Raw genomic sequence first — 16,353 nt, forward strand, 5'->3', positions numbered from 1 at the left:
TCCTTTTGTCATTAACAGGTGGCGCCACTAGGTGTCGCTCTCCCCGCAGCCTGAGGCTCCATCAAGGGGAAACTGGAGGTCAGGTGTTGATTTCCTGGTTGATTCAGGTGTGGTTGGGTCACACGTTGTTGGTTGATGGTGGGAGTCACGTTACCTGGGTGTTGGTGCTCGACGCTGTAGGTACGTTTTATACTGTTGTTTTATTAAAGATGAATTGCATGTTTTTTATGTTTTGTTCTTATTTGGTGGATCCACCAGATTTGAGCTGATGGTGATTTGTGCCATGCAGGGCAGGCAGCGTTTTTAATGTGTGTTTAGATTGACTTGATTAAAATGATTGAATAAGTATTCAGTCGTTTTTATGTTTTTACAGTGGTTGCAGTGCCGCCTGCTGTCTTTTAGAGTTTTGTTTTCCTTTTGTTCTGATTGTTTGTCTTTAGTAGCAGCTGTGAGGGCGGGGCCAACAACTTTTCATTGTTGGTTGGTTTTTGTTTGAGGCACTTAATGTTTGCTGTGATCCCCTCTGTGGGACACAACCACAAGATAAAGCTAGCAGAGAATCAATAAATATGATTATTATCATCATCCTGGTGAATATTTGCTGCCTTTCGGCCAAAGAGGAACTTGGAACCAGAAACTTTCACCCTTTTTTGGGAATTTTCGAAAAACGTTTTTCTGTGTCTTCAATATTGTCTTTAGTTGGAAATGTAATATATTTATTCCTTTGACTGTTCAACATGTTTGCTTTGGTATTTCCAATAATAATCTGGTTGGAAAGAAAATATTGTAAACGTTGTGATCCTGTTGGCAAGTTTCTCTACATGCTGTAAATGAGCTGAAAACAAACCAACTTCAGAGTTTTTACAGTTTCTCTAAGATGTTTTATGGACTCTTTAAAGATGTGCATCGACTCTAAAGCTATGAAACTTCTAACCTGAATTTGATTTGTAAACTGTGGATTTGTTCCTCAGCATCTCCAGCATATTACTGCTGCTGCTATTTTCTTTATTGGGAATAAAGTTTATTCAGAAACTGTTCCATGGTGTCTGCCATGAATATTAATGACTTCCTAAATGATTCACCTGATTTTCATTTCATGGAAACGTTGCTTCAGTCTGTGTTTGTTTTTCTTCACATCAGCAGAAAACGGACTGAGATCTGCTGACAGTTGTCATGGAAACACAGCTGGTGAAACCTCCCAGTGTGATGAAGACGCCTCCAGGCCTTCATCTCTGCAGCTTGTCCTGCCTGCTGCTGCAGCAGCCAGACTCCAGCGGCCCCTGGGGGCCCGGCGGTGGCAGCGTCATGCTGCGGGCTCTGTGTTTCCTGCAGGAGAAGGAAGGCGGCGTCCTGCAGCATCTGCTGTCCTCCACCAGGCAGAGGGACAGGAGGACGTCCAGTGAGTCTCCAGAGGACGGAGACGCCGACCGCCTCGCCGTCTCGGCTCAAAGAGGTCGAGGAGACGCTGAAGGTCACCATGGAGACGACCTCTGCCGGAGCGCTGGACCGACTCCTGCTCTAGAAGTAACGCTTTATTTCTCTTTCTACTTCATGGCTTTAAGACACTTTTCTCTTTTTATTGGCTTTTATTTCATAGAAAACGTTTTATTACAAATTCAGATTCTTTTTAGTCGTCATTATGAAAATATTAGTTTTAATTAGATTTTCATCCAAATAGTTTTCATTCTAATGAAACTAATTATCATTTTATTGCTTCTTTAAAATTCTTCAGAGTAAAAAGTCTTTTTTATTTTTGAGAAGGTTTTATTTTCTTAATAAAATAATGTTTTTACTTTCGCTATGACCTTGAAAAGCATCCACTGGGACCAGCTTCCCCTCAGCATGATGCTGCCTCCTCCATGTTTGGACCAAGGTGTCGTTTCCATGGCGACAGCGTTTCCGCTGGTTTCATGTGCAGGTGCAGCAACAGGCCGACGGACGAGGCGCTCACCGACCTCAGAACATTTTCTTTTTCAAATATTTTCCAGACGTCGATTGTTGAAGATTTTCAGTTTTATTTTTTCATCTGATCTGTTGATGATCTGCAGGAACAAAAGAGAGAAAAATACTCTGAGTTTGTTAGAAAAGTTGAATTGAGCAAAACATGAAGCATAAATTTCATTAAAAAGCTTTAAAGAGTTTGTTAATGGGACAAAATGTCATTTTATTCTGTTGAGGTGAAAAAGTTGATCTAAAATCAGACATGATAGCAGCTCTATAGATTCAGAGCCAAACAGTAAAACTTCCTCTGGATCTGTGGCATTAAATCCACTTGAGATCCAGACGTCCTGACCAGATCCTGCAGAGAAAGAAACAATATTTGAACGTGGATCATTTGGACTCGGCTGCTTGGATGTGTGTTTGGATTTGAAAGGTTTTGTTGTGAAGCAGAAAGTTGATGAAGTTCACAGTGAGACGACTTCAGTCCACCTGAAACCTGGTTTCACTCAAACGTCTTTATTCACTTTAAGTTTCTGATGCAACAAGAAGGAAGAAAAGGTCAAAGGTGAACCAGAGATCGACTCCATGTTGCTCACAGATGTGATGGATCAGTTTGCACAGCTGTTTGTTCAAGGAGAAACAGTTTATTTTCCTGCTTTTGTTGATGGATGCAAATTTGCATCAGAAGATGAGAAAATAACTTTCTGTGGTTTATTTGTGTGGATTTAAGTGGAACAAGTTTAAAGAAAAACTAGAGGAGAAACCTGAGCCAGCGTTTCTGACAGACCAAACACTGAGGAACCAGAGTTTGCATCGTCAAAGTGATGAAATCATCTGAATGTTGTGACTCGTTTCCCATCAAATCCCTGACAGGAGAAGCAAAACCTCACGTCTCCAACATGAAGCTGCAACAGGATGCAGAACTTCCACCGAGCGTCACGTCACTCACAGCAGATCAGGAGCCTCGCTCTTCACCTCAACACCGCCTAAACCTGGGACCAGGGGTTAAAGGTCATCTCCTGCACCTAGTGCAACATTTCACTCCTTATGAGAGCGCGTCTCAGTTTAGAGGCCAAAACCAGCAAGAAGCTTCAGAGTTTTCCTGCAACGTAGCTCTGTCTATTGACTTCAGTGAGGCTGGTTTTACTGAAGATGTGTTCAGGTACGCAGGAAAATTCAGCGCTGATACAGACGGGACGAGCGACTCCACCTCTGATGATGCTTGGATAAAAGTTTATATGTTCATGAGATGAAACAGTTAATTTTCCTCACATATCAGGACATTCTCCATCGGTCATCCTGCCGTCGTTCTGGATTTATTCATTATTTACATCATCAATAGAAATTGTTCAACCAGATGTTTCTCTTGTTTAATTTTCACTGTTATAAAGTCAGATCAAGTCAGCTTACATTACTGTCATTAAATAAGAGTCACTGCAGGATTTTATTCAGTCTGATCAGAAAAATCACGAATCTGCAAGAAAGCTCACAACAACAAGCAATAAGCGTATTGTTCTGAAGTGAACTGGATGTGCCACATTGTTTTGTGGGATTTCTTTGTGGCTCAGAGAAACTTTATCTGTCCAATTTTCCCGTGATGAAAACCTTTCGTTAATTTGGGTTTTGATTGATCTGCATACTCAATCGCTATCATGGTCATGTGGCCGTTTTCTGACATGATCAAATTCTTTGTCCTAAACTCTGTAAAGAGTTTAACACAGCAGCTTTAGTTTCTTTTTAAATCTGTCTTCATTACATATAACTCCAAACAATGAATTATAATATATCAGAATAATATTTGAGTTAGTAAACTGTCAATATGACTGAGGAAAACTTCGTTTTTATCTAAACTCCACATTAAATGTAAATAGTGCAGCATTATCAAGACTTTAGTTCCCACGATGGCCACCAGAGGTCGGAAATACCCGCTCTGAATATAGAGGTGAGTTTGTAGAGCTGCAGCTGGTTTCTGACTTCTGTTAAGTTGATCACGTTTATATCTTTCTCATTATAAATATTGATATTGTGGTCTGTCTAATGGACTTTAATATATAGATGTGTTATTTACATACAAATAACTCTATATCTACCAAATAAGGTACATATTAATACAATAACAGGTTTGTTTGCCAAGATGCTGAGTTTCCGGTTTAGTCAGGAGAATTTTTAAGAATAATTATTTCTGGAAAACAGAATAATTACTATAATTTGGCCCAATTATATAATAATAATAATATCGTAAGAAAATTGCACAATTAAGCTTTCTTACAATATAATAAACTTCCAAGCTAAAATGTACTTTCAGGAGAATTTAGTTCCTTGTGTTTTACTTTGAAAGAACCCAGAGGAAGTGCTTTGCACATATCTGCTCTCTAGCTTTACTCTTGCTGTCGTTACACACTGTGTCCACTAGGGGGCAAAAGGCTAAGTTAGTAGTTAGCTACTTTCCCGCTCCTGATCAGCTAATGAATCTCTTGTTGCTCTCTTGGTGTTTCTACTGTTATTTCTTAAATCTGTTTCATATTTTAACATAAAATCAATGTTTTGTTTGTGAAGAAGAAGCAGCTTCACAGAGATGAACCAGATCGCAGACTTTGAGAGGAGCTAACGATGCTACCAGACCAGCAGGAGCTTCAGAGGAGCTGTGGCTCCTAAACTATTAATATCAGTTTAGGGCGGTATTTGCCCTCTAGTGGATCTAGATAGTAACTACAGCCACGTCATAAAGTTAGAGAGTTAACGTTGCACATTCACTTCCGGCGTGTTCTTTCACATTAAGATCGATAGAAACGGGTCATTTTACTGTTTGCTTTTATTTGAAATAATATATTTAACTTTTATTAAACAACAAAACCATACACAAAAGCAGCAAATTAAACTCCGCTGAGTTTTATTCCACATGTAATTCTTATTTCTTCAGACAGATAAAAGTATTTAAATACATACATGATACATATGATACATCAATTCACAGATTAACTCAGTCATGGTTTTCTGATTGATTGCGAAAAATTAATTGCAGACTCGGCAACAAATTTCATTGAATCCAACCTCTCGTAATATTTTAAACTGTATCAATTTTTCACATTTAATTCCCCGTAAGGTTTTTTCATGTTTAATGTTTGGATTTTCAGTGTGAACTAGAAGCAGCTCCAGAGAGATGAAAACATCTCGCAGAGATTCCAAACACCGAATTAAAATATGTCAGAATAATATTTGAGTTAGTAAACTGTGGATAGGACTCAGGAAGACACTTTGATCCTCAAAATTAGCCACAGTTAATATATATATATTTTTTACAGAATGAAATGTAATGTTTTTCAGCTACATTTTTATCAAGAGTAATAAAAATGATTACTTTCTGAGTAGTTGTTGTTCACTTTGTGTCTAAATGATTTTAACAATTTATCTCCATCTCTAATAGCATACAAGTATAAAATATATAGATTATTATTCATAGGATTGAGTTAATAAAGCTGTTGTCATTAGAAACAATTTAGTGAAAAGTTTAGTTTATCAGTTTTATGATGGTTGATTGAGTTCTTACTGCCCTCTGGTGGTGAAATATCATAACTACAGACATTCTTCTTGTAAATTGTTCAATGGATGTTAATCTTTAGTTTAATTTTACATTTTATAAAGTCAGATCAAGTCAGCTTACATTACTGTTTTTAATTTAAAGTCACTTCAGTATTTTACACAATCTGATCAGAAAAACGTCCTGAAAAGAGTTTAATACAGCAGCTTTATTTTCGTTTTAAATCTGTCTTCATTTCATATATAATTCCAAACACCGAATTTAAATATGTCAGAATAATATTTGAGTTAGTAAACTGTGGATAGGACTCAGGAATACTGTTAGTTTTTCTCAAAACTCCACATTAAGTGGATATTAAACGTAACTACTGCAGCATTATCCGGACTGTAGTTCCCACTATGGCCATCAGAGGGCGGAAATTTCCCGCTCTGAATATAGAGGCGAGTTGTCATTATAAATATTAATATTATGGTCTGTCTAACGAACTGATAGTTGATTTGACATATAGATGTGTTATTTACATATTGATAACTCATCTATATATCAAGTAAATTACATATTAATGTTTCCTGATTAAAGAATTCACGGGTTTGTTCGCCAAGATGCTTTGTTTTCTGTTTTGTCAGGAGAATATTTTTGAAATATTTATTTTTTCTGGAAAACAGAATAATTACGATAATTTGGCTGCAGAGCCCAATAATGTAATTTATACCATATCGGAAGAAAATGACATACTTATGCTTTCTGATACATTCATAAACTAATAAGCTAAAATGTACTTACGGGGGAATTTAGTTCCTTGTGTTTTACTTTGAAAGAATCCAAAGGAAGTGCTAATCACATATTAGTTCTCTAACTTTACTCTGTTTGTCGTTACATACTGTGTCCACTAGGGGGCAGAAGGCTAAGTTAGCAGTTAGCTGGTTTCCCGCTGCCGATCGGCTAATGAAGCCCTTGTTGCTCTCTTGGTGTTTCTGTTGTTATTTCTCAAATCTTCTTCCTATTGTAACATGAAATCAGTGTTTTATCTGTCAGTGTGAACTAGAAGCAGCTCCACAGAGATGAAAACATCCTGCAGAGACTCTGAGCGGAGCTAACGATGCTAACTGACTAGCAGCATCTTGTTTTACACACAAACTGATTATCAGCAGCTGCAGATTTAAACTCTGATGCTGAACAGCAGCGACTGTACTTAAGTTCACTGATCATCACTCACTAATGTATTATTAAACTTATATAAAGGATTAAGGAAATTAATAATCGCTCATAGATTTATTATTAAAGTAGCGTAAATGATTTTAGTGTGTGGTTACAATGTGTGACCACAAGAGGGCGGTAGAAAGCGAGTCTCTTCCAGAAAACAAAATTAAAAGTTAATCTGTTTGCTACAGTGCGCGGATATTTTTTATTTATTTATCAAACCTTTATTGACTTTTCCATTTTATCGAAAGGACAACCTTTCGATGATTTTATCCAGCTTGATGCTCTGATCTCAGCTGATTGAAGCTTATCACTAATAAATATGTTTTTGTTAATATTTGTAGCTTTTTGACACTTTGATTCTCAAAATTAGCCACAGTTAATATATATATATATTTACAGAATGAAATGTAATGTTTTTTCAGCTACATTTTTATCAAGAGTAATAGAAATGATTACTTTCTGAGTAGTTGTTGTTCTCTTTGTGTTTAAATGATTTTACCAATTTATCTCCGTCTCTAATAACATACAAGTATAAAATATATAGATTATTATTCATAGGATTGAGTTAATAAAGCTGTTGTCATTAGAAACTATTTAGTGAAAAGTTTAAAGTTTATCGGTTTTATGATGGTTGATTGAGTTCTTACTGCCCTCTGGTGGGTGAACTATCATAACTACAGTCATTTTGATGTTTATTTTTGTTTTAAGTTTTAGTTTATGAAGTCAGATCAAGTCAGATTTACATTACTGTTAAATAAAAGTCACTGCAAGATTTTATTAGAAAAAAAATCTTATTAGAAAAAACGTTTAAAACAGCAGCTTTATTTTATGATTTACATCTATTTTCATTTCATATATAACTCCAACCAGTGAAGTAAAATGTGTCAGTATAAATATGAGTCAGAAAACTGCGGATATGTCTCAGGAAGACTGTTAGTTTCTCTCTAAATTCCACATTAATTGATATTAAAAGTAAATGCAGCATTATCAGTACTGTAGTTCCCACTATGGACACGAGAGGGCGGAAATTCCCCGCTTTCAATATAGAGGTGAGTTTGTAGAGCTGCAGCTGGTTTGACGTTTTTTAAGTTTATCACATTTATGTCATTTTCATTATAAATATTAATATTATTAATATTATTATAGTCGGTCTAATTGACTGATATATAGATGTGTTATTAACATATTGATAACTCATCTATATCTCCTAAGTAAATTACCCACTTATGCTTTCTGATAGAATAATAAACAAACAAGCTAAAATGTACTTACGGGAGAATTTAGGGTCATTGTTTTATTTTTGAAAGAATCCAAAGGAAGTGCTATTCACATAAATGCTCTCTGGCTTTACTCTTGTTGTAGTTGAAGACGTTGGACAGTCTGGGCCCCTAGTGTCCACTAGGGGGCCAGAAGGCTAAGTTAGCAGTTAGCTATATTCCCGCTAATGAAGCCCTTGTTGCTTTTTTGGTGTTTCTGTTATTTCTTAAATCTTCTTCATATTTTAACATGAAATCAGAGTTTTATCTGTCAGTGTGAACTAGAAGCATCTCCACAGAGTTGAAAAACATCCCGCAGAGACTCTGAGCGGAGCTAAAGATGCTAACAGACTAGCAGCGGCTTCAGAGGAGCTGTGGTTCTTAAAACTGGAGCTTCAGCTCCAACAGAACTGAAACAAACTCTGGTTGACGCGATAAGATGCTGAGCTTCCAGTCTGAATGTAGGAAAATATTTATGAAAAGTTAAATTATCCTGCAAACAGTCAGAATGATGTTGATGTTTTAGCTGCAGAGCCGCGAACTGAACTATTAATATCAGAGCAGGGCGGTTTCTGCCCTCTAGCGGACCCAGATGATAACTACACCTACTTGATAAAGTTAGAGCGTTTACAAACTACATTCTTTTCCGGTGAGTACTTTCACATTAAGAGCCATAGAAACGAGTTCCTTTGTTAGCTTTCATTTGAAATAATACATTTTACTTCTGTTGTTTTTCTCTTTGAAACAATAAACGTTTATTCAAAAGCAGCAAATTAAATTTTACTCACCTCAAACTGAAATGATTATCAATTCATAAAAGTATTTAAATAACATTAACCTCTGACCCGGTTCTATCTCTGACCCGGTTCTATCTCTGACCCGGTTCTCTTTGACTCTCTTGTTTATGAAATCAGTTCCTACATTCAGAGACTCAATCTAAAATGTTCTTTAGAAGAAACTTCATCTGGTTCTGATGTTGAAGCTGCAGCTTGAATCCGTCTCAGGATTCGGATCAGAATCCAGTTCGTATCATCGATCAGCATCACTGTGGCTCCAGAACCTGGCCTATCTCTACCTACAGGCCGGAGGAGGCCAAGAGGTCAGAGGGCAGAACCACAACTGGACCTGGTGCCGTCATGTCGATGTTTTTTAGATTTAATCTAAAAATTAAAGAATTTTTTAGATTAAATCTATCTAATGTAGAATTAGATTTTGAGATTTAATTTATTTCTTTTTCTTGCTGCGATTCTCCGGTGAGTTCTGTGCTATAATTAGCTCGTTAGCTATCGATTAGCCACAAGCTAATGTTTTGCTGTTTTGTATTAAAGGTTGGATTGTCATGAAATTTTATAGTTTAAAGTTGAAAGGAAAAAAACAATCGGCGATACTTGTTTATGGGTCAGAATGCATGTTTCTACATGATGTTTGTAAGTGAATTAGAAATGTTTCTCGCTAATATTCTGCTGATATTGCACCTTTTCTTTTGAAATGGTGATACTGATGAGGTATTTAATTTATTTCGCTGTAAGGAATTTAAGAGTGCTAAAAAATAAGATATTGATGTAAATTCAGTGAATATTATTTGTGATGTTTGTTGAGTTAAAAGACAAAAGTTATTTATCACAAGTACAAATAATTTTATCTACACGGAGAGGAGATAAAATTTCACTGAGGTGACTTAGATTTGCATAATAACACTATAGTGAAAGATATTTTGCTACATGCAGGTTGTTTTTTTTTTGTGTTGAGGAACAACACATGAAAAACAGCGAGCCAGGATCCACAAGATCAGATTCACATTGTGTCCACTACGATGCCAAAGAAGAACCTTCTGTTCCACTAGATGGGTGGGATTGGGTTAGGGTTAGCTACAACATGACATTCAGATCTGAAAACTGAACTGAAACCGAATCAAAGGAAAAGAAACCCCTGAACTTGACTGACTTGACTTAGGACTCCTAGAGGAAAACATTGACTATTTTGTTCTGTTCGTGTTATTGCCAAAATGTGTAATAAATATGTGTTTTGTTCAACTCTTTGTTTCACTTTTTCCTCCTGAGATGAACCTAGTTTCTGATACGCTAATTGATCATAAAGATTTATAGTCACTGATTCCCTTGTCGTACGTGACTACCAGGTTAGTAGACCTTACATTTATGATTAGAGTAATAATAAATACAAAATGTTTAAATTCTCAGTAAGCAGTGACCAGACTCTAAATTTGTGTGTTCTCTCTGCAGGTTTCTTATTTTGAAATCTACCTGGGTAAAATCAGAGACCTGCTGGACGGTGAGTCTGTTCTCCCACTTCCACGTTCTGACCTTCAGGAATCCACATTTTACTGAGGATCTTTCTCAATTCTAGCACCAGCTGAGTTTTGAGATCTTTGTCTTGCTTTCAGTGTCGAAGACGAACCTCGCTGCATGAAGACAAGAACAGAGTGCCCTATGTGAAGGTCAGTAAGACGAGTTTCAACTTCTTCAATGAGGGTTAGATCTGGTTTGACACAAAACATATTTTCGATGTTTTTATCTGTAAATGATGTTGTTCCAGCTGTAACGGCCTGCTCTCTGTTTCAGGGCTGCACTGAGCGCTTCGTGTCCAGTCCTGAGGAAGTGATGGACGTCATCGACGAGGGAAAGGCCAATCGGCACGTGGCAGTGACAAGTACGTAAAAATATTTATTTATCACATTTATTCAATTATAACTTTTTACAAAAACAGAAAATATGTAGAACAAGTCTAAGACATGTTTTGTGCCTGCTGCAGATTTACCATTTTTTGTTTTATACTGAAGTCTAATTTTGCAATCATGAACTTTTTGATCTGTGTTTTGTTGCTGCATGCCTTTATTGATATCATTTAGACAAATAACACATTTTCTCTCAGTTTCAGCTGCTATACTGTGGATTTTCTGTGGCAAAATGAAATTTCACATCAAAAAGTACAAAAATAACCCTGAACTACCTACTGTTGGCCAGTAGGGTGCAGTAAGCCCGAGAGCATTTAAAATGCATTTGCAAAAAAATATTCGGTTAAAAATTATATTTCCATAAAGATATCAAAAATCTTGTTCAAAAACATATTTTTGCTGGTAAAATATTTCCTGTTAGGGTTTATTTTTCCTACTAAATATCTTTATTATGTTGTTGGATGGAGTAAAATCAGACGATCTTTTGGGAAATTCTCACCAAAAACACAATCTGGTAAAATGATTATATGTGCAACTGCTGCAGAAAATGGATTAAAACAACATTTGATTGACTTTTTTATCTTCTGTCATCATTGCCTATGTGGCGTTGGCTTATTTAAAAGGGACTTTCTTTACATAAAATGAGCAGAAGATGATTTATGAATAATATATATTTTTAATGAATGATTTTTCTGTTTTCTGCTGCAGACATGAATGAGCACAGCTCTCGCAGCCACAGCATCTTTCTGATCAACATCAAGCAGGAAAACGTGGAAACGGAGAAGAAACTGTCAGGGAAGCTTTACCTGGTGGATCTGGCCGGCAGCGAGAAGGTCAGTCTGAGATTAATGAGGTCGCATTCCTCTGCTGAGCTGTGAGATTCATAAAGTCCGATTGTTTGACAGGTCAGCAAGACCGGAGCAGAGGGGGCGGTGCATCAACAAATCTCTGTCGGCGTTGGGGAACATCATCTCGGCTCTGGCTGAGGGAACGGTGAGTTGGTTCTCCCTGAGGTTCTGATGGAGCGAGTTGGAGGTGGTTGATCTGATCCGGTTCCCCCAGAAAACCACGTGCCGTACAGAGACAGCAAGATGACCCGGATCCTGCAGGACTCCCTGGGAGGAAACTGCCGCACCACCATCATCATCTGCTGCTCGCCGTCCGTCTACAACGAGGCCGAGACCAAGTCCACGCTCATGTTTGGACAGAGGTACTCCTGGCTTCTTCTCTGGAGCGACAGCTAAAGGAAACACATTCAGGTTTTGGATCTCGGCTGCTTCTAGGAACAGTCCAAACGCTGCGAAAAACTAAATGTTAATGTTATTTTGTTGTTGTTTTCTTTGGTTTACTAAAAACCTCCAGAATGTAACGTCACAAATTAGCAAACAGTTACCTAGCAACCCAAGCTGAGCTTCAGTATGTTTGATACAATGGCTGCTGGAAAAGACAAGTGTTTTGTGGTTGTCTTACCATCCAGAAACCATTCGCTGCATTCTTGTTGCTTGTGCTGGAGGCTCTTCTTGACTTGTTGTCTGGAGGCCGACAAATATCATTTCAGGGGCCTCAAATGGCCTCAGGCCGCAGTTTGGACACCCCATCTGTAGATGTTGATTTGAAGTAAAGTTGGGGAATTTAAAAGTGATGCTCCCTTTTTTATTGTGTCCTCTCTCTGCAATGAATTGAGAGTGTAATCAGCTCCGCATCATGATACTGCCACCACCATGCGTGTCAGATGTCATGTATGTTCGCCTGCAGTGTTTCAGATCTTTGGGTCGTGTGCAGGTGAAAGTTGATGTCAGTTCTGCAAACTAACTCAGGTGTTCAAAGTGAGGGACGCGGCCATTTACGGCCCGAGGACTGATTTAGTGCGGGACTCAAAGCACAAAAAGAAAAGAAATCAGGACAAAACTACAACTTTTAAATGAAAATCATGTTAGATGCATCACACAGTGATCATCTGTTTCTAGCTTTTGGTTCCTTCTATTGTCATGGTATCTAGAACATGCACTCATTGTCTTTTACTCAAAACTTCACATCTATGAACTAAAATCTGCTTTTAGTTGCTGGATTCAAGCTTCCAGGACATTTATTTTTATTAGCAAGAGTAGATAAATACTTTTTCAGTTTTTTTTCAATTTACAAAAAATTCTCTGAGTAATTTTACTTTTTAAATTTAAATATTTATGCTTTGTTTATTGTTGAGTATATTAAAAGAATCACAACAATTTTTGTGATTTTATTTGTTAAAAATGTCATTTTTTTGGCTTTCAGTTATTTTGTCCCAAATACATTTGAACCCTCCTGATGTGCAGATGTTGTGATGGACTGATGGTGGCCATCTTGTCTGGTTCAGGGCGAAGACCATCAAGAACACGGTGTGTGTGAACCTGGAGCTGACCGCAGAGGAGTGGAAGAAGAAATACGAGAAGGAGAAGAACAAGAGCCTGAAGAGCGCCATCCAGAGGCTGGAGGCTGAAACTGAACCGCTGGAGGAACGGTACGTGGAAAACGTTACAATCTGCTGAGTCTGCATTGTGTCCCCATCCTCACTCTTCCTCATCCGCTGTTGGTTAGTAACCACAGAGACTCCTCCTCCTCTGTAGCCATTGTTCTTTAAATCTTGCTGAGTTTGTTGCTGATGGAAAATGTTCCTAAGCATTAAATCAACATCCCTCTACACACACACACACACACACACACACACACCCACACACACACACACACACACACACACACACACACACACACACACACACACACACACACACACACACACACACATATTCTAGCAGCTGCAGCCAGACCTGGACGGGTTTCTGGGTCTCTACGGTCTCATCATGACCGGCATGTTCATCAAGGAGAAGGTGGGTCCAAACCCAACAGAAACCAGGCAGAACCAGGCAGAACATGTTTCCATGACGGGTCAAACCAGGAACACATTATTATTTAAGACCAAGATTATCATAATCAAGAAGACAGATCAGTAAACTTTACATTTTAATGACCATTAGCTAGAACTGGAAAACATTTTAAATATCTAAAATCAATAAAACAAGTGAAATAAAATATCAAAACTATCCTTCAATAAAATTCTGGTTGAGATTAAAACCTGTTTGTTGGTAGAAAAAGGAAAACAATAAACAGTTTTCCTGAAACATTAAGTCATTTTTCTGCCTTTAACACATTCAGCAGTGATACATGAGAATGATTGTCAGCACCAAGCCCTCCTCCTGGCTCTGATTGGTGGTTTTTGCTGCAGGTCGATATTTCACAGTCGATCAGCTTCATAACAAACTGTCATCACAAACATATTTTTTATAATTCGTTCTTTCAGACGGTTTGTGAGTTTTCAGAACTTATTCTGGACCTTCTGTGTTCCAGTTCTTCAGAACCAAAGCGAAGAGCTCAGACGATGGAACCTACGCTGTGAGTCCCGTCGTCTCGTCGTTGTCGCAGCTCAGATTTTCTCTTGAATTCGTCTTCATGTGTTTTTGTGTTCAGTCTCTCAGCAGAGCGACGGGCGACACCTACGAGCCGCTGATGACCGACCCGGAGCGAGGACGGGTGAGTCCAGATGTCCGGTTCTGAAGGTTCTGGTTCTGTTCAGATGCTTCATCTTGTTTCTTCTCGTTGTGTCTCTCAGAACCGCCGAGCGCCGGATGACTCCACCTACACGGTACCGGTACAGACGAACCGTCCAGACCAGAACCGCAGTGACCTCTGGATGTTTATCTAACTGGTTCTGTTTGGGTTTCAGGGCCTGCAGAAACGATCAGAACCGACGTATAAAGAGCTTCCTGTGAGGAGAGAGGTGAGCGTCTGAACACGATGAGGTTCTGTCAGGTTCTGGAACCGGTTGCATTAAAACTCTTGTTTTTGCAGCGTCAGCGGAAGAACGAGCAGGTTACCAGGTGAGTACCGACCGGACGGACCGGACCGGACCGACCCGTCCAACATCTGCTCTGATCAGCTGATTGATTAACTGATGGGCTGCTTTCAGGGTCTGAGCTCGGTCACCAGAGACACCTACGACTCCCTGCAGATGCAGCCGCTCCGGCCCGCTAACCGGGTCGGTTCTGAAGAATCCTGCAGATCAGCACCAAGTTTTACTCTGATTGGACCCGACGGCTCCTCAACATCTGGGAATTTAAGGCAAGGCAACTTTATTTATATAGCACCTTTCAGACAAAGACAATTCAAAGTTTTTGTACAAGAAAATAAGGACTACATACTTTTAGAAGATTAAAAAAAATACAATAATAATAATAATAATAATAAAAGGACAAGCAGATTAAAAAAATAGACAAAGTAAACATTCAAATTTTAATTATAGTAAATGAGTGGGATTAAAAATGTAAGAATAGACAACTTCAAATAAGAAGGTTTTGAACCTTGTTTTAAATAAACTCAAGTTAGGCGCAGACTTACAATAAGCAGGAAGTTTATTCCATAATGTTGGAGCATAAAACTAAAAGCTGCTTCTCCGTGTTTAGTTAATAGGTTTGATTCTGATGATCTTAACGGTCTGAGTGGGACGTAGGGTTGCAGAAGACCAGAAATGTAGTTTGGATTTCTATTATGAAGTGCTTTATGAACTATTAAAGAAAATTTTAAAGTCAATTCTTTGAGCAACAGGCAGCCAGTGCAGAGATCTGAGAACTGGACTGATGTGCTGATCTCTTTTTATGTTAGTTAGGACTCTTGCAGCAGCATTCTGGAGGAGCTGGAGCTGTCTTAATGCTTTTTTAGGTAATCCAGTTTAAGGCTTTTCCCACCAGATTTGGAGCTTTAAAATTCTGAAATATGACAGTTTTTTATTTAGAGCTCATCAATGTGATCAATAGTTTTGATTAGTTTAAAGGGAAATCAATAATTCCACTCATTAATTAGCATTCTATGCCGAGAAGTTTCACTGTTGTGTAAATATTTGTATGAGGATGAGAAACAGGAGGAAACCTGCTCAATAGTTTCTGCTTCTAATGTCTGACTGTGTGAAGTCTGAAGAACCTGAAGTCAGTTTGAACTGGATGGAAACACAAGAAGGACAATTTAAACACATTTAGTCAAATCAGAGATAAAATCAAATGAAAATATATTTAGGTTAACATTAATATGATGGACATTATGATCATTTAATTGTTATTCTGCTGTTTTTAATCATATTTCTTGTCTCCTATGACTCATTTTTATTAACTTTTGTTGTTTTTTTATGTTTTCCTGAGAATTTCTGCTGTTTTTAGAATGTTATTAAATGTAAAGCTTTTATCTGATGATTAAATGAGTCTTTAAACATCTGTTACTCATTTCTGCCTCCTGGTGGACAGAATGAAGGTTTGCAATAATAAAGATTTACCTATAATTTATTCAATTTTGCCAGGAGAATTAGTTACTTATTTAATTGGAAGATTGTCTCACTCATAATTTGGGTAAATGTTATAAATGTTATCAGTGAAATAATCTGCATGATTCATCAATATTAAGAAATAATTGACTGAAAAGAAGCTCATGTGTTTTGCTGAAGTTATTAGTCACTGGCTCCTAGTGAGGGACCAGACCAAGAGCAGCAAGAGACCAACTAGAACTAGAAGTCAGGGTTTCCTCTGCTTCATCAGCCTGCCGGGCTGATACTGTTGTACTGTAGTGAGAAGGGGCGGAGCCTGAGGTGAGTCAGGAACAATAAGATCAGGAGAAACAGATTATTCACTTTTTATCAGTAAAACAAT

At 37.9% G+C, this 16,353-nt stretch overlaps 1 pseudogene; it reads left to right on the top strand.

The window, feature by feature from the left end:
• The first annotated feature begins 105 nt into the window (after nt 1-105).
• Nucleotides 106-14,439, top strand: LOC129357006 (kinesin heavy chain-like; annotated as a pseudogene).
• Nucleotides 14,440-16,353: the final 1,914 nt, after the last annotated feature.

This window comes from Poeciliopsis prolifica, unplaced genomic scaffold (assembly GCF_027474105.1).
Source record: "Poeciliopsis prolifica strain line A6 unplaced genomic scaffold, Auburn_PproV2 SCAFFOLD217, whole genome shotgun sequence".
In the NCBI taxonomy this organism is placed as follows: domain Eukaryota; kingdom Metazoa; phylum Chordata; class Actinopteri; order Cyprinodontiformes; family Poeciliidae; genus Poeciliopsis; species Poeciliopsis prolifica.